An 18,758-nucleotide genomic window follows, 5' to 3' on the forward strand; every position below is an offset into this window, starting at 1 on the left:
ACACCTGTGCCTGTTCGTCACTGACCTTCCTGTCCAAGGCTTGGTAATGTCATTGGTGGTGGCTGATGCAGTCAGGGAAGGAGTCGGTTCCAGTTCTGTATCCACCTGCTTGACTGCCTGCTTATGCCAAGGCCAAGGTGTCACATTCATACCACTGAAAAGTACTGCAGCAGAATAGTGTAGTTTTTGGTGAAGTCTCCTCTTTTCCTCCTATGATAAAAATTTTACTGTATAGGAAAGGAAAGTAATGTGTCATAGGAGGGACTTTATAAAGGTTATTTTATGCAATTCTCACAACACTCACAATAGCTCTGGGAGGAAGCTGTTGCATCATGAATTGAATGAAAAATAACAACACTGCCTTAAAGAGGTTATCAACTTGTCCACAGTCTCAGTAAATCAAAATTTAAATAGGAACTATTTAACCCCCAAGCTCATGCTCTTTCCACAAAGTTGTAGAGTTCATCGTCATTGTATTATTATTATTATCACAAAAGTGTTACTTATTGATTATAGACAATTTGAAAAAAATAAGAATAAAACTTCTTCAAACCCATTAATTAATTAGTGTAAAAATTTTAGTTTATTTTCCTTATTTTTCTAACCATTATTTTTTCTATTTTTGGATTTCCATGAATACACTGCATGGATAATTTTGTATCATTTGGAAAGGTGTCAAATCTGGTTTTGGGGGCCAAGAGTAAAAAGAATTTCAATGATGTGAGAAAGGCTGAGATAGGAGGAAACACAGTCTGGAAGAAGTATAAAGGGATATTAAGCATTAAGAAACTTTGCAAACCCAAGAACATGTCAATCATTGTAACTTATTTTGAGACACTTTTGCATTCTGAAAGGCATCACATCCCGTCACTGTCAATATCCGTACTTAGAAGACACCTGTACCATTATGCAGCCAAGATTCCAGAGACTCAGTGCATTGCTGTTAGAGTAATTCACCTGCCATTAGTCAACTATTACAATAAAGTAGGTTATTACGATGATTGGATCTCTTCCTCTAGAAAGGGAAATGGTTACTGAAGACTGACAGTGCCTGGAACACACTTGTGAGACTTAAATTCATTATGAGATCTGTTTCAACTTACCAAATACTGGAACTATGGTAAACTAGAGAAAAAATGGATTCCATTACCTTTATTTAGAAACCCCTTCCAAGCAATATTTTGAATTGGCAATCAGAAGCCAACTACTCCCTGGTGACTGATAAATTTGAACTAAAGTTAAATAATTATTTTCAGAGAGTTAATTATAATAATCAAATGCTCAGCTTCATTGCCTCAATAAATGGATCATCTTATTTAAGCCATGCAAATTAGCAGGTTCTCTGGAATCCAGCCACGGGAGGCACAGGATGTGAGAAAACATGAGAAGTTCTCTGTGTCCTTTCTGCCACCTATCTGTCTTTAGGGATGATATTTTACTGGTGCCTGTTTCTGGCTTTAGCTGCATATAGACTATTGTTGCTTAGCAACAGCATCAATCACCAAGAATTATGACTAGAAGTAGCTGAAATGTGATTTGAACTACCTGGAATTGATCATGGGGTATGCATTCATGTGGACTATTTTGTCCAAGGCTAAAAGTGCAGCTCCTGTTTGTGTGTAGTGGAGTCAAGAACATGTGTTCAGCAGAGAAAGCAGAAATCATGGTTGATAGGTGAAGTCAGGAAGAGGAACCTAAGGATTGGACAAATAAATGTCAAAGAAAGCATTCAAATTCCTAAATTTAAAGTGAAGTTTGTTCAAGGACCAAATAGGGTCACACATCTGTTACAAATACATTGTTTTGTTGCATGTTGGGTGATGCTCACGGTTCTATGGCCAAATGAATCAGCTCCAACTGAGGAGATAACTGGAGGTAACAGGATAAGGTCAGTTACCCATGTTGTTCAACTAGTTACCCATGTTGTTTTGCCTCAAGAAAGAGGAATGAGAAATATTTTAAATAATAAATGTGATGGAAGCATGGCAAAAATAAAGGCACAGTCACTAGGGTCAGGAAGTTATTTCACAAACTTTAAGCAGGCCCATGGTTAGGGTAATAATTTCCCACCCATTCAGAGTAACAACCTTTCAGTCAGTCCTTTTCCGCCATGCACAGGCTACTGGTTTTCTTAAACTCAGATATTGTCTTATTTCCCAGGAACCACAGTGAGAAGTCTTTGACATTCTCTTTTTTCCTGCATAGTAATGTTTCACTCAGCATTTTTAGGCAACATGTTTTCATGATACACTGATATCTTTTATTAGTATTTATTTCTCTCATTATTATTTGAGATTCTTCTATGTTTTCTTTTCCTAATTCATCTTATCTTCCTGAGGATAGAGATCAAGAAAAGGACATTTGAATTTCTCCAACAGCATTGATGCAATACCCTGCAGGCAGCAGGAGCTGAAGAAATGGCAGTGAACTTAATGAGGATTAACAATTTCCTTTAAATGCCTTTTTTTGGGGGTGCACCCTCATTACCATTCACGTTTTCAGTTCAACTTATTTTGACATGTTTTTTTCTTTTGCTGTTTTATGAAGAGAAGGAGAAAAATTCTTGTGTAAGAAAAGCCCTGGGCCCAGGGTTAACCCTGTGACCTAGAACATTTTCCACATTTTTAATTGAGAGGAAATAATTTATGTGAAAATATTTTATAAACCATGAAATCTCTTTAGAAGTTGTCAATGGAAGTGGATAATTGCTTTTCCAAATTAAAATAATATCCCTTTTTCATTTGTATGATGTTGCTTTAAATTCACATGAATGTATTTTGACCTTTAGATATAGAGACATTCTGTGTTCATAGCAGTAGCAAGAAATAGTGTTAGAAGTGACTGTTTTTTTTTTTTTTTTTTTTTTTTTTGCTCAGGCTTCCAGAACACAGTACCACAGTGTGAAGGCTTAAGCACATAAATTTAATTTTTGTAGTTCCTGAGGCTGAAGTCCAAGACCAAGGTGTTGGCAGAGTTGGGTTCCTCTGAGGTCTCTCTTCTTGGCTTGCAGACAGCTGTCTTCTTGCTGTGGTCTCCCATGGCTATTCCGCTATACACACAAACTCGAGGTATCTCTATCTTTTCTTGTAAGGACTCTATCTTTTTTTTTTTTTTTTTTGACAGGCAGAGTGGACAGTGAGAGAAAGAGACAGAGAGAAAAGTCTTCCTTTTGCCATTGGTTCACCCTCCAATGGCCGCCGCGGCCTGCGCGCTGCGGCCGGCGCACTGCACTGATCCGAAGGCAGGAGCCAGGTGCTTCTCCTGGTCTCCCATGGGGTGCAGGGCCCAAGCGCTTGGGCCATCCTCCACTGCACTCCCTGGCCACAGCAGAGAGCTGGCCTGGAAGAGGGGCAATTTGGACAGAATCCGGCGCCCCAACCGGGACTAGAACCCGGTGTGCCGGCGCTGCTAGGCAGAGGATTAGCCTGTTGAGCCACGGCGCCAGCCAAGGACTCTATCTTTTTAAAAATACTTATTTATGTATTTGAAAGGCAGAGTTACAGAGAGACAGGGAGACATACACACACACAGTACGAGAGAGAGAGAGAGAGAGAGAGAGAGAGAGAGAGAGAGAGAGAATATGAACCTTCCATTTACTGATTCACTTCCCAAATGTTCCCAGTGGCCAGGGCTGGGCCAGGCTGAAGCCAGGAGCCTGGAATGCCACTGGGGCTCCCCATGTGGGTGACAGGGGCCCAAGCACTTGGACCATCTTTTGCTGCCTTCCCAAGTGCATTTTCAGGGAAGAGGAGTGGTCAGAACTCAAACTGATTCTTTGGTAAGGGTTGCCATATTGTAGGCAGAAGCTTAACCAGAATGCCACAGCACCGATCCCTGATGACAGCCTGTTTGAAGGACTTGTCTCTAAACAAAGTCACTTTGTGGGTTGGGTCTCCAATACCCACCTTGGGATGAGGGACATGGCTCGGTCTGTAGCAGTGATTTTTGGTTTTAAAATGCTCCCCATATTTTGTGACTGAAGAATTTGCAGTCTGCATCTGGAAAGGGCCCAGTGCCTCCATGGTGCCAGGACAGATGATGGGGCCCTGAGTCCAATCATGCCAGCTTCCTGCCTGTCTCTCTCATGCTCTCTTTTCTCTAGCTTCTGCTGTTTTAGTGCACAAGCAAAACATGACATGTCAATGCAATCATTTCATACATCCTCAAGCTCTACTTGGGGTGTACTTTCCTGGTAATATTAGTGATTCTTAGGTTTTGTTTTCTGACTTTCAAATTATTGTATGTATGTGTGTGTGTGCACGTGTGTGGTCTGTGTATTCATATGTATGTGAGATGTGGTGTGTATGTACATGTAGTATTGTGCACATATGTGGTGTGTGTGTGTAGTTCATGCATGTGGTCTGTGTATGCATATGTGTGTATATGTGCTTATAACATTTCAAATGGGAACATGACCACATGTTTTGTTCATCTACTATACATGTAGAAAATATGATAAAGGAGGATACAAGAGCAAAAAGAAAACAGAAATAAGGATGGAATTAAAAACTAATAATTGAGGTGGATACAGGAAGTTAAGCTGCTACTTGCAAAATCCACATCCCATATGAACACTTTTTCAAGTTCTACCTGCTCCACTGTGATCCAGCACCCTACTAATGCACCTGGGGAAGCAGTGAATGATAACTCAAATACTTGGGGCTCTGTTATCTGTGTAGGAGACCTAGATGAAGATCTAGTCTCCCGGCTTGGGATCATCTGTGGAATGAACCGATGGATGAAAGGTCTCTCTGTCTTTCCTTCACTCTATCACTCTGCTTTTCAAAAAAATTACTTTTTTTAAAAAAATAGGGTAATGTGTAAAGTAGCTACATAGCTCTTCCTCAGAAACACATCTCTTGGTTAACAAGCCAATTTAATCTTTGTCTCAACACAAACATTAACATTGGATTGGGTTTGGGTAACCCCTCGTGTGAGTTGCTGGGTGCGCATGGCTTGCCTGTGACCTCAGTCACTGAAAGATCGGGTCCTCTGATAGCCAAGCTATCCCACCATCTCTCTCTACCCTGCAACATGGAGAATGACCTAGGGAACTTGATGCCTTTCTTCCAACTCAGATAAATTACTGCTGCTCCTCTCTTCCAATGGGAGTACAAGAGTAAATTGTAGAAGCAACATGCAAATTGCATAGAAAGCAAAGTATGTCATTCAACAGAAACTGTGATATGCAACTAGCTTCCCATATCCCATGTTCCCCTTCTTAAGAATCAATTGCCTTCTCCACTGTTCTTTTTAAGTGGGTATGTAATGTAAAGCCTATTTCCTATCCATGCTTGCAGCTCTGTGTGACAACGTAAGTCCTGAGAGATAAAAACCATTCCTTTTCCCTCTCCTTCTTTCACATGGCAAGAATGAAGAAGTCATGACTGTTGAATACAAACATCTTGGACTGTGACATTCTGAAGATGACAGAGTTACAGAGTGGAAGAGTGCATGCCTTTCATGATTTTAGGAAGATACTCTAATTGTGTGTTCTACCTTTGGAGGACGAGAGAAAGGGGGAGTGAAGGAGAGAGAGAAAGAGAGAGAGAGAGAGAGAGAGAGAGAGAGAGAAACCACAATATCTCATTTATTATCATTACTTTGTGCTTTGCTTTCTTACACAGAGAATAAACCTAAGATAACCTATTCAGAAGTCCTTTAACACACAGAGCAGTCATAGTCTCAGGAATAGGCACATTTTGTACTTTTCCATATAAATGCAGGTATTTTAGCTTCTTTGCCTGAGTGGGCTGGTCTTAGAATAAAATCACCATTTATTATATCACATATTTAACAGACTCTTACTCAACAAATTGTTTTCTTCTGTAGAAGTTAATTTTGTTATATAAGTTGTCTTGATAGTGGGAGACCTGAAAATAATTTCAAATATTTGCTAAAGAAAAAGACGCAAGTGTATGTTTTCTGCTTAAAATCTATTTGAGTGTTTAAAAAAAATCACACACACACACACACACACAAAGGGCTCAATGTGAAGGAAGCAGAAGTCAATGGGCTTTGCCCAAGGAAGGAGAATTTGATTGTGTGCTCATTCCTGCCAGGGAGTTGGATTGTCTCCAGTTTTGACAAGGGCTCCCCTTAAGGATCTTACCCTTATTATTCTCTGGTTTGCTTAACATAGCATGAGACATTTTTAGTTGATGCCAAATTAATTAATATATCTATCATACCTGATGGTTTTAGGTATTTCATACTTTAAGGGTCATTCAAAATAATCCTGGATACACTAAAAACATAAAATTGTCTTGGGTGCTTGAGCTCCAATCAGCCCATCTCAGTCCTACCAGCAATAAATAGGATGAGGCACTGGCTGGCACCCTACAGACACAGACACTTGAAGAAAGTTACTAGGATTTGTGCATACCCTTTCACAGCGATGGTTGAAATCTACTTTTCCACTCCATCATATTTTTTGATATTTTCCTTCATTGATGTTGAATGTCATTGTATAGTAAATGTGTTATTTCAATGGAAAATTGCATTTTTTTCTCAAATTCTTTTCCATATTCACAATTTTTGCAAACCATGTCACTGTATTGCCTTAAAACACGTTCTTTTCCTTCCCCCTTGAAATTAAATAAGTAGTGTAAAGTATCACCATTTTGAAATTTTGAATAGACTTGTTTGAAATAAAATTATATCTCAATATTTGTGCTTGTAATTAAGCCAGATGTAAGTAAACCAATGACTAGCATGAAACATTAATGAAGGAAAGACATGGTAGAGAAGAGATGCTTACAGTAATTAGCTTCCTTTTTCTCTGCATCCAGGTGTTGAACTCTGTTTTCTGATTCTTTCTCTACAGGAGGTACAGCCTGCTCTGAGTAGTGGCTGCAAGATGGTGTCTCCCACTGAGAGACACGTGTACCATTTAGAGATGAGAAGGATGCACTGAGGAAGCTGGGCATTTCTGCTGTGAGTGTGTTGTGCATGTCTAAATAGATCCCACATCTGCACAAGCTCTGGAGACTCAATCTGCCATAGCTGCAGACCTTATACGACTTTCTACAGAGCACAGTACCAGAAATCCCTGGTATAATGTTGAAAACCCATGTTGGTTATACTTCACCAAAAATAAGAACTTGGGGGTCCTGATGCTATGGCACAGGGGGTTAGGCTGCCACCTGTAAAGCCGGCATCCCATATGGACACTGGTTCGAGCCCCAGCTGTTCCACTTCTGATCCAGCTCCCTGCTAATGCACCTGGGAGAGAAGTGGAAGATGGCCCAAGTGCTTGGGCCTCTGCATCCAAGTTGAAGACCCAGAAGAAACTCCTGGCTCCTGGCTTCAGATCAGTGCAGCTCCAGCCATTGCAGCCATCTGGGAGTGAACCAGTGGATCTCCCTCTCTCTCTCTCTCTCTGTGTAACTCTGCCTTTCAAATAAATAAATAAATCATCACAGTGTTGGCCAAGGAGTACTGTGATGAGGTGCAAAGGGGTGGGAGTCATAGAGGTTAGAAAGCTTGATGAAAGAGAGCTGGGAAAGGTGAAATTATGAGGAAAACAGGATGGAAGAAATACTTGCAGGCAGATGGGAAAGAGCCCTGGGGGACTCACAGAAAAGCGTGGAGCACTGGTGGGGGAATCTCACAGAAGGGATGAGTGTGCTTGGGGTGGAGGAGGATCGGCCACAGGTTCAAATAGAGGTGCCCCTGGGCATGGAGGGCTAGGAAGGAACACAGATGCAGCACGTGGGTTCAGAAGGGGCACAGCAGGATAGCGATCTGATCACAAGCAAGCTGTGACTTTGAGGGTGAAAAGAGGGCAATGAGTGCAGACTGGACTTTCCTATAGAGGGAGCAAAAGTCAGGGCCAGTGCTGTGGTTCAACAGGTTAAGCTGCCACCTGGGATGCTGGCATCCCATATGAGCACCTGTTCTTAATGCCACTTGCTCCACTTCTTTTTTTTTGTTGTTGTTTTAAATATTTATTCCTTTTTATTTGAAATCAGAGAGGGAGAGAGAGAGAGAGAGAGAGAGAGAGAGAGAGAGAGAGAGAGAGAGAGGAAGGTCTTCTTTTTCCATTGGTTCATCCCCCAAATGGCTGCTACGGCCGGCGTGCTGTGGCCGGCACGCTGCACTGATCCGAAGCCAGCAGCCAGGAGTTTCCTCCTGGTCTCCCATGCAGGTGCAGGGCCTAAGCACTTGGGCCATCCTCCACTGCCTTCCCGGGCCATAGCAGAGAGCTGGCCTGGAAGAGGGGCAACCGGGACAGAATATGGCGACCCGACCGGGACTAGAACCTGGGGTGTCGGCGCCAAAGGTGGAGGATTAGCCTAGTGAGCCGTGGTGCTGGCCTCAGACCTCATTTTTTTTTTAAAAAAGATTTAGTTGAAAGTCAGAATTACAGAGAAAGAAAGGGAGGGGAAAATAGAGAGAGAGAGAGAGAGTGAGAGAGAGAGAGAGATAATCTATCTACTGGTTTACCCTTTAGATGGCTGCATCAACTCGGAGCTGAGCCAGGCCAAACCAGGAGGCAGGAGCTTCCTCCAGGTCTCCCACAAGGGTGGCAAGGGCCCAAACACCTGGGCCATTTTCCACTGCTTTCTGGGGTGCATTAACAGAGAGCTGGATTGGAAGTGGAACAGCAGGACTCAAACCGGCACCCATATGGATGTCAGAGTTGCAGGTAGTGGCTGTACCTGGTATGCCACAATGCTGGCCACTCACACATCATTTGTGATATTTCCCTGTAACAACAGAAGCTGGTTTTGTTTGTCCTCCTTAGTGGGATAGGCTAGAACCAGCTGGAAGGGCGTGAAGAGAGGTTGCTTGTGTGGGCAGGAACTGGAAGTTAGAGAAGCACACCTGGTCTCCTGGCTGCTTTTGATGAAAGGGGCTGGGGCAAAGACAGAGCTGGCTGTTGCACCTGCAGCTGCCTCCCAGGGGACCAACTGGGGCTGAACAGAAAGCAGCCAGATGGTGGAACTCATACCCAGGTCTGAATCAAGACTCTGCAGTGACTTTCCTAAACCTCAAAGTCTTTAAAGATCATTATAAAGTCCTTAACGTTCAAGGTTGTTGTAAGGATCAAGCAAGACAAGTTATGAAAAAAAAGACCGTGCTTGGCTAACTTTAGCTTGGAAAACAATTATTTTTGACTTAAAGATGCTTCCTGGAGCACTCACCAGCAGAGAAACAGGCAGCCTGTGACCAGCTGTCAACCCAGTCCTTCAGCACAGCATCCCTGCTCTGGGAGAGACTGGCGAATCATTAGCCCATCCCCAAATGCCAGGCCATCAAAGAACCCAACCATCTTTGTTTATCTCTGAGGTAGCGTGCAGGTAATGAGTTTTCAGCACCAGTTGTCTGTGGCTTGGGAGCTTTACGAGTTCATGTCTCAAATCAGAACCAAGGCAACGCTGACAAGCATCTGTGAGACCAATGGGAGCGAAAAGGGAATTTCTTATCTGAGGAGAAACGCTTGCTGGTGCGGCTCATGGTGGGAAACCTGATCCAATATTAATTAGAATTTAATGATTTTACTAGAGCCTGCCTCCAAGAGTTTCAGCCGCCTGTAATTATGGCATACGCATTCTATACCAATGTTTGCTCTGGAATTTACTGTCCCTTCTCTCTCTCCCACGTCTCATGTACTTACACCCTAGACTGACCCTCAGCGTCAGATCCACGATTCTTTAAGATGCTTAAAGCAGGTACTTGACAATCTTTGGTAACTTAGGCAGATTCAGAATTGGGATTCAAACTCAGGTGTTTCCAAACCACCGGGCATTAACCACTAGGCCATCCTAGGCACAAAGTGTACTTCATGTGATTCTGGATTATTTAAGGGTCTTTTCAGATAAATGATATGTAGCTTGCTTTTTGACCATTTAGTTTTCTGATTTTAAAAATGGAACTTAATGTTGATTTGTGTTGGTTCACTCAATTTAAAAAGATGTTTATTGGTTGATACATTCATTCACTAACTCAACACGTATTTGTCCATGCAGCAAACACTTGTGCATGGCTAACCAGGAAAGGCATTGTAAGGTTCACCTGGAATTCAGAAGGTTATAGTCCAGGTGCATGGAAGGAGATAGGCAGAGCATGGAGGAAGGACATTAGTGCTGCATTGGATTGAATGTCTCCCATCTCACCTGCCAGCCATGAGTCCATGTGTTAAAGTGTATTGTCAGTGTGAGAGCAACAGGTTCTAGAATCTTCAGAAAAACTCATGGGGTGGAGCACACATAGATACTGTTAGTGTCCTTAGAAAAGAGGCTAGATAATGATTGATCCTTTGTCCATCACATCTTTTATGGACACAGTGAGAAGGTACTGTCCATAAGGAAGTGTACCTTCACCAGCTACCAAATCTGCTAGTGCCATGATCTTGCACCTTCCAGCCTTCAGAATGGTGAGAAATAGATTTCTGGTGTTGTGAGCCATCCAGTGGATGAGGACAAGTGGTGACTGGTCCAGCACTGGGGCATAGTGTGTGGGCTGAGCTTCAAGGGCACATGAGCACCATTGGTTTAGAAGAGGTGAGGGAAATTTGTGGCTGGCGGAGTCTGTAGCTTGGAGCACATCTTAGAGATGAGAATTAGCTCTTCATGCCAGAGATAGACATCAGAATGGACATAGTCAGGGCTGAAATGGAGTCTCCATTGGGAAGAACCTTCGTCTCCATGCTCAGGAGCTTGGACTTTCATAATGTAGGCAAGAGTGTACTACTGAAAGAATTTAAATAGTGGATGACACAGCATTTCGGGTTGCTCACTCTGGTAAGAACAGGGAGAACATGTGGAAAGGCTCATTAACACATTAAGTAGTCATTCTAAACTTCCTGCAATTTGTGTGTAGGTTGTAGCATCAGGGTCTGAAGGAGTGCTGAGAGCCCCATTTCCCAACTGGTTTTCTCTACTGAAATGAAAAGGAAAGCACAGTTTTGAAGGTGAGTTTCCTTTAAACAAAACAACATCTGAGATGGTATCCAAGTAATTCGCATCTTCGTGTACATTTGTCTCCCATGCTTCGATGAAAATTTGGCCTGGTGAGGTTTTTATCAGTAGGATGATATGAATGGGATGGCATTGGAATCCAGCTGGAGAGAGAAGGCTGTGTTGATGTCTGAACAGTAGAGAGCAGGGCAAGGATGCACCAGCTGACACTTGTGGAGTACCCCAGGCATGAGAAGAAGCCAGGGCTCCAGCCAGATCTGTCACTCCATGCTTTCCCACATTTGGCCCTGCTTGGCTGAACTGACCTGTTGGGATGGATTTCATTCCCATTGGGTGTTTCATTACCATTCTCAAAAGGCACCCCTCTTCAGGGTAGGAAATTATAGGCTGCAGATGTGAGTGGCAGTGCTATTTTCTTAGACTGGTGAACTTTCACTCACAACAGCTATAAATCACTGGCTTACTTGATCTGTCCCTGAAGCCAAGCCCTCCCGAGTGAAGCTAAGTTCCCCTCTTGCACAGCAGAGACTTCTCTTTTGGATTCTGTAGGCTTTTACGAGCCAGGTTTACTTAGAAGTTCAAGGAATTTAATAATGTAGAAAATGTGCACTAGTCGTTTTCCAAGAGCTGATGATATTCCCACAACACAAGCAGGTGTCACAGAACACGTGGCCTTTCCCAGCAGTCAGCCTGTGTTTTGTGCCCCCATGAACTCAAAGAACCAATGTGAGTTTTTCAGAAGTGAGGTTGATATACAGTGTGGATTAACAAAATCATCAAATCAGTTGCAGTGGGTGTTCGTAGCAATCGATCAGTTCATTCAATTTATGAATTAACTTATACATGCAATCAATGGATTATTTATTAAGCTCTTTTTTGTGACAGAAATTTAGAAATGTATTAATACCCCTTCTCTTTTAATCTAAAATTTTACTGACATTAACTAACTTCATTATTCTTCTGTTCAGTAATCATTTATCACTCTCTCTGAAGGTATTCTTGGATCTTTCCAGTCAAGAACACAATTCTCATGTAAGAAAGACACCAACCAGCATGTGATGTGAGTGGCTCAGGACAGTGACAGGTGCCACTTCCCTGGAGAGGGAAGCCACACTCCTAAGTAAGGGAACCAGGGTAGTGTGTGTATGTGTGTGTGTGTGTGGGGGGGGGGAGGACCTTCAGGGAATGTGAATTTCCTAACATGTAGGAAAAAAGGAGACCGTCAGAAGTAAAAGCACAGAATTGAGTTTTGTCCATATTTTTGCCATAGCAAGCATGGAGAGGAGTAATGGAAGTTAGATTGGAAAAGTCTGCTGACAAAGAAACAAGGAGACCTTGAATCCCATTCTGCTGAAGAATTTGGATGTCACACACAGCTTTTCAGGGTGATGTGATTTGGCTAAAGTTCTGCTTCTCTGGCAGGAGGCAGCCAGCATAATGAGACAGGGAGGCATGGCTGCCAGAGGGAGGAGTGATGATCCAGGCCCTTGCAGATGCCTTCCCTGTTGGGGTGCAAGAGAATGCAGCAGGGCCTCCAACTTCCGCACCATGGCCATCTGGGTAGGGTGCTGCGCTGCTGGCAAGGCTAGCCTGCAGGTTGTAGAGTGTTGGGCAGCGTCCTGGTCATCACCCTTGGATATGAATGGTACTCCTTCCAGCTGTGGGGATGATGGTAGTCTCCAGGCATTGTCCAAAACCATGGACAACACCCAAAATTGGCCCCACTGAGAACACTGGAATGGAAGTTGTAGAAGCAGTCCAAGAACTAGAAGTAAATCATGGAGACACTAATCAACATTAACGCCCATGGCCTCACTGCCATCCCTCAGTAAATGCACAGGCACACATACACTCACGCACACAGACTCACACGCATACATACACACATGGAAACCTACAAGCCCACATATCACACATGTACAAGTAAATATACTATAGACAGGAACACACATACACATGCATGCGCAAATACACACACTATACACACAGATGCACATATGCACAAATATACATAATATACACAAATGCATGTATGCGCAAGTCAACATGCTATGAACATAAAGTATAAAGATGTATACACAAGTGCATATACTGTACACACACATGCACACATACAAAAGTGCACTTACTATACATACTACATATGAGTATTTTTGTATGAACTTATTGAATAGCTGACATATACATGGATTTCAAATTTTTTTGCACCAGAATAAACTTAACTTTGAGTTTCAATTTGCATAACTTTTTGAAGTACCCTCATACACGTATAGACACACAGACAGAACCTAGACGAAAACATGGCAGGTGATTGGTGGCAAATGTGGGCTTGGAGTAAATGGCAAGGGAGGTGGAGGCGAAACTGGATGGGGGTTAAAACTCCTGATAAATATAGGCTAAGGGCACAGCAGCTCTGTGTCAGCAATGATGGGACACCAAGGAGAAGGCAGGGTTCCAGGACTGGCAGTGTTGGGGTGATCAGGGAAGGACTGGATACCTGCCTTTTGCAAGATCTTTCCTACAGATTCAGCGGTGCCAGTGAGAGAGGGAGAGAGAGGGAGGGAGGGGGGAGAGAGAGAAAGAGAAAGGGGGGGAGAGAGAGAAAGAGAAAGAAACAGAGAAAGAGAAAGAGAGGGAGGGAGAGAGAGGGAGAGGGAGAGGGAGAGGGAGAGGGAGAGGGTTGACATAATCAAGAGCTTGAGGAGGATTTAATTTTAGTTCACTACTTTTTATAATTCTGATTCCAGCAAGCAGTCTCAATTCTAGTTCTCAGAGCCTCTGTTTTGCTCCCGCTAAATGGAGATAATGTGCTTATTTTCATTACATGAATTAAGATATTATTTTGAAGAGCATGACCATTATTCACAAAGAAGGACTGGTTGAAGAGTAGCTATTTTACTATTATTACTCCTGTAAACTTAAACTCTGCAGATGCATTATGTCTAGGATTATTTATGAAATAATAAGTCCATCTGGACTCAGAATATTGACAAATTCATGCCTAACATTTATCATTTCCCTGGGTTATCTTTACTGGATGGTGTTTGTCTGAATTCTCTAACTTACTTGAATTCTTGGAATGTTGAATTTATAGTCCTAAGAAAACCTCTATTTCCTATTGTAAGTAAAAATATATATTACTCTCAATCTTCTGTGCCATGTGGCGGCCATGGCAGCTGGGTCTTCCTCCTCTAGTGGCTGGGCCAGATCCCCTGACAGAATCCAGTTGCATTTAAGACTGGCTGGTGCCTCTTCTCTCTGCATTGGGCCTTAAGAAACAGGCTCAGGCCTAGGGCAGCAAGAAGGCAGAGCAGAAAAAGAAGGAAAAGATTCTCAAAGACAAAACTTTTGATCTAAAGAATGAGAATGGAGCAAAGCAACAGAAGTTTATCAAAGCTGTCACTCATCAGGTTTAATTCAGTCAACAAAATCCACGTCAGGGAGCACAAAGTGAAGTTGAGAAGAAATTGAAGAAAGATGAAAAGAAGAAGGGATTACAGGAACTAAATGAGCTCTTCAAACCTGTAGTTGCTGCTCAAAAAATTAGTGAAGGTGCAGATATCATTCCATGGTTTGTATATTTTTCAAGCAAGGACAATGTACTAAAGGAGATAAGTGTAAGTTCTCTCATGACTTGACTCTGGAGAGAAAATGTGAAAAGTGAAGTGCTTACATTGATGCAAGAGAAGAACTTGGGGATGGCACTGTGGTGTAGTGGGTAAAGCCATCGCCTGCAGTGCTGGCATCCCATTTGGGTGCCAGTTCGAGTCCCTGCAGCTCCACATTCAATCCAGCTCTCTGCTATGGTCTAGGAAAGCAGTGAAAGATGGTCCAAGTCCTTGGGCCCCTGAACTCGTGTGGAAGACCTGGAAGAAACTCCTGGCTCCTGATTTCGGATCTGCCCAGCTTCCGCCATTGCAGCCATTTGAGGAGAGAACCAGTGGATGTAAGACCTCTCTGTCTCTGCCTTTGCCTCTCTGTAGTTCTACCTTTAAAATAAATAAAATAAATCTTTAAAAAAACAGATGAAGAACTTGAAAAAGACACTATGGATAATTGAGTTAAAAAAGGTGGAAGATGCAGTGAACAAAAAGCACAGCGAGGAAGAAAAGAAAAAATAAAAAACTCAAATAGTGTGCAAACATTTATTTAAAGTCATTGAAAACAACAAGTATGGTTGCTTTTGGTTTTGCTCTGGAGGGGGTGACAATTGCATGTATCACTATGCACTTCCTCCTGGATTTGTGTTGAAAAAAAGACAAAAAGAAAGAAGAGAAGATGAAATTTCATCAGAAGATCTAGTTAAAGAAGAGTGTTCTGCCCTAGACCCAAATGTTAGAAAAATCACTCTAGAATATTTTCTTGCATGGAGAAAAATGAAAAGATAAAAAAAAAGATTGGTAGACTTGAACAAAGTATGGAAAGAAAAAAGCTGAGTTCAAAGCAGGCAAAGCACTAGTGATCGGTGGTTGTGAAATATTTGAATTTCGTCCTGAATTGGTCAGTGATGATGATCAAGAAGCAGATGATACCTGTTAAACCCAGGGAACAGGTGGTGATGAGGTTGATCCAATGAATGTAAATGACATAGATTTAAGCTAGTACATCCCAAGAGATGTAGATGAGATAAGTATTACTGCAGCCAGTTTTGATTCAGCACATACACTTCAGATAAAGCTGAAAACAAATTAGAGGCGAAGCTTCTGGTGGTAGGGCTGACAGGCAATGGTGAAAGAAGTGATCTGGAAGAAGACAGAGAAGGGAAGGGCAAGAAAATGGAGCCATTGATGCCATTCCTGTTGACAAAAATCTTTTTATTGTGGAAGATTTGGATGAACTAGAAGAAGAATTAAACACACTTGATTTAGAAGAATGACACCAAGCAAATCAATTAAAAAATTAAGTCAACTAAGCATGAGTTGAAATTGACTATATTAATTTTTCCCTATGTAAAATCAACAGGATACATGTTTCCCATGCTGATTCTGGAGGGTTTCATCTCCAAAAAAGGAATGTTCTTCCTATGTCTTCTCTTCTGTCTTTGACTACATCTCATAGTAAGTTCAGAGTAGTTAATGATAAATGAAAATACACTGGTCATTGCAGAAAATGATTGTTGTAACTGTCCACTCAAGTAGGAATTGTAACTGCTTTTTTAGCTTTTGGTTTTCATTGGACATATGTTATTGCCAGCAACAACATAAATTTACATTTAAATATACTTCATTTGATGCAGTTTTTAATGAGTGATTTCATTTTCTTTGTATTTATATGTTTGAAAGACTGCTTGCATATGAGAATTGTGCTTCATAAAGGATACTGCATATGCAGATTAGGTATTGTATATCTCTGGACAAGTAGATGGACGTTTTAAATGGGACTTCTTTAATCTGACAGGATCAGCTATAATTCCCTGTGTTAAACTGTTTAAAAGTTTTCTCTCTTCTTTATTAAAAAAAGTTTCCCTCAAATGATCTCACATTTGACTGACCGAATTCAATATGTCTATGGTTTTCTCCTGAATTACAGAGTTCCATGTTAGTTGTCTTCTAAGTTACATAATAAGTTAATCTATCTATCTATCAAGTTGACTTGGATTAAATCTATATCACATCTTTCAAATATATTTGCATATATGTTATGTGCAGTTTTGTGTAATATGTGTGCATGCATATAGTCACATAAACATGTGCACACTACTTACTCCATGTACTCATCTTGAATTCTTATCCTCAGAACAATTATATTTGTTTAGCATAAATTGTCCAATATAACCCACTATTTCTGTTTTCCCTTGCCTTGTTCAAGTAGGAAAAAAATCCGTTATTTTCTTGCATTACTTTTTCAGGAAACACATTTAGACATCTTTCATGTTAATTATCATATTTGATTCGCGCAGGTTGATTTATAAGGTGATGAGCTTTTAAAGACATTCCCTACAGGACATTTATTTTCTTTGACACTGTTTTGGCACTAGACTCAAGGCATTTTTGTTACCCAAGGCTGTGATCATTGCTGGTTTCATCAATTGGTTGATGTATAGAAACTCATTTTGAATAAAAATTGCAAAGCTTATTCAGGTCATTTTATGGATTATCATCTTATTTAGTTTCTACTAAGCAATCAAGATAAGAAAATCTATTAAAATTAAACTTTGAACAACGATTTCAGAGTCATCGATATGTAATGGGATAATTGCTTGCCAGGAGCATCAATGGATTACTTTTATACATTTTCTCCTCATTGCTGCCAAAATGTGGTTTTGACATGACCTTGGAATTATCCTTAGAAGTGCTCTGCTTTACCACCCCTAAGTACTTTGGGGGAAAACAGAAAGCAGCTACTATTATCATTATTTATTGAAAGGGCATTTTCTCACATGATTTTCTGTGGCTATAACACAATCCCTGAAACCAGGTAAAGTGTGAAGAAAAGAGGCTTATTTAGCACACAGTTTCAGAGGCCAAGTTCCAGCGTTGGGTATCCCACAGTTTTGGCTTGTAGTGAGTTGATTTCTGGCTATATTACACCATGGCAGATGCCATCCTGGTGGGAGCACATGCCACAGGAACAAAGCAGTCACATGGTGAGAGAGAAAGCAAGAGGGATTCAAGGGCCAAGCTCAGTCTTTTCATTGCCACTTGTTCTTGTGGGAACTAACTGGGACGCCCTGAGAACTTCATTAATTTCTGCAGAGGGTGATGCCCGGGAAACCTAATTCTCTTCCAAACTCTTTAAGATTCCACTGCCTCTCTGATACAGTCACACTTGGGACCCAGACTTCAGCACACCCAACACTGGCAGGCTTTGAAGTCAGACATACTTGGATTTAATTTCAGCTGACTTCATCACTAATGAATGGGAGGGGTCTGGTAAACCCTTCAGCATCTAATAGGCCACTCTGGTCTGTAAAACAGAAACAACCATACCTCCATCATCCAGTCCCTGTGCGCTGTAGAGCAGCACACGAGGGTGATGGCTTCCATGAATGATCACCACTGTCACATTGCTTCTGTTTCAGAAAGTCGTCCCATGCAGGCTCTCAGCTTCAGACTTTGCCTCACACTTGAGTGGGGGAAAGAGCAGTCCCTGGAGGTCAGCCCTTGTCTCTCTGCTACACTCAGCTCCCCTCTACGTCTGCCTCTGTACTCTGGCTCGTGGTGCCTTCTCCTGACAGTGGGACAAGCCTTATATCTGTGTCCTCGCTCAGGCTTTCCTGCCACGGTTGGGGACTTCGTTGCTGCAGTTTCTTCTCTCTCTTCTTTCATTTTTTTCTCTACAGATCATTAATTTTAATGTAAAATAGACTCTAGTAAGATCTAGCTGTGAGTAACCATTCAGTAATCCAATATTCTCTTTCATCTACTGCTTCATTTCTGTTTTCCTTTTCAACAAATCTTCCCAAGCAAATGTTATGTTCAGTGCTTTCTTTCCCTACTTCTCTCCTCTTTGGCCTGTTTTACTCAGCTGCTTCTTCTTTTTTTTTTTTTGACAGGCAGAGTGGACAGTGAGAAAGAGAGAGAGAGACAGAGAGAAAGGTCTTCCTTTACCGTTGGTTCACCCTCCAATGGCCACTGCGGCCGGCGTGCTGAGGCCAGCGCACCACGCTGATCCGATGGCAGGAGCCAGGTGCTTCTCCTGGTCTCCCATGCGGGTGCGGGGCCCAAGGTCTTGGGCCATCCTCCACTGCCTTCCCTGGCCACAGGAGAGAGCTGGACTGGAAGAGGAGCAACCGGGGACAGAACCCAGTGCCCCAACCGGGACTAGAACCTGGGGTACCGGTGACGCAGGCGGAGCATTAGCCAAGTGAGTTGTGGCGCAGGCCTACTCAGC

General features: G+C 42.1%; 1 pseudogene; it reads left to right on the top strand.

Annotated features, from left to right (window-relative positions):
• Nucleotides 1–13,225: 13,225 nt before the first annotated feature.
• Nucleotides 13,226–15,801, top strand: LOC133762660 (zinc finger CCCH domain-containing protein 15-like; annotated as a pseudogene).
• The last annotated feature ends 2,957 nt before the right edge of the window (nt 15,802–18,758 follow it).

This window comes from Lepus europaeus, chromosome 1, assembly GCF_033115175.1.
Source record: "Lepus europaeus isolate LE1 chromosome 1, mLepTim1.pri, whole genome shotgun sequence".
Lineage (NCBI taxonomy): Eukaryota > Metazoa > Chordata > Mammalia > Lagomorpha > Leporidae > Lepus > Lepus europaeus.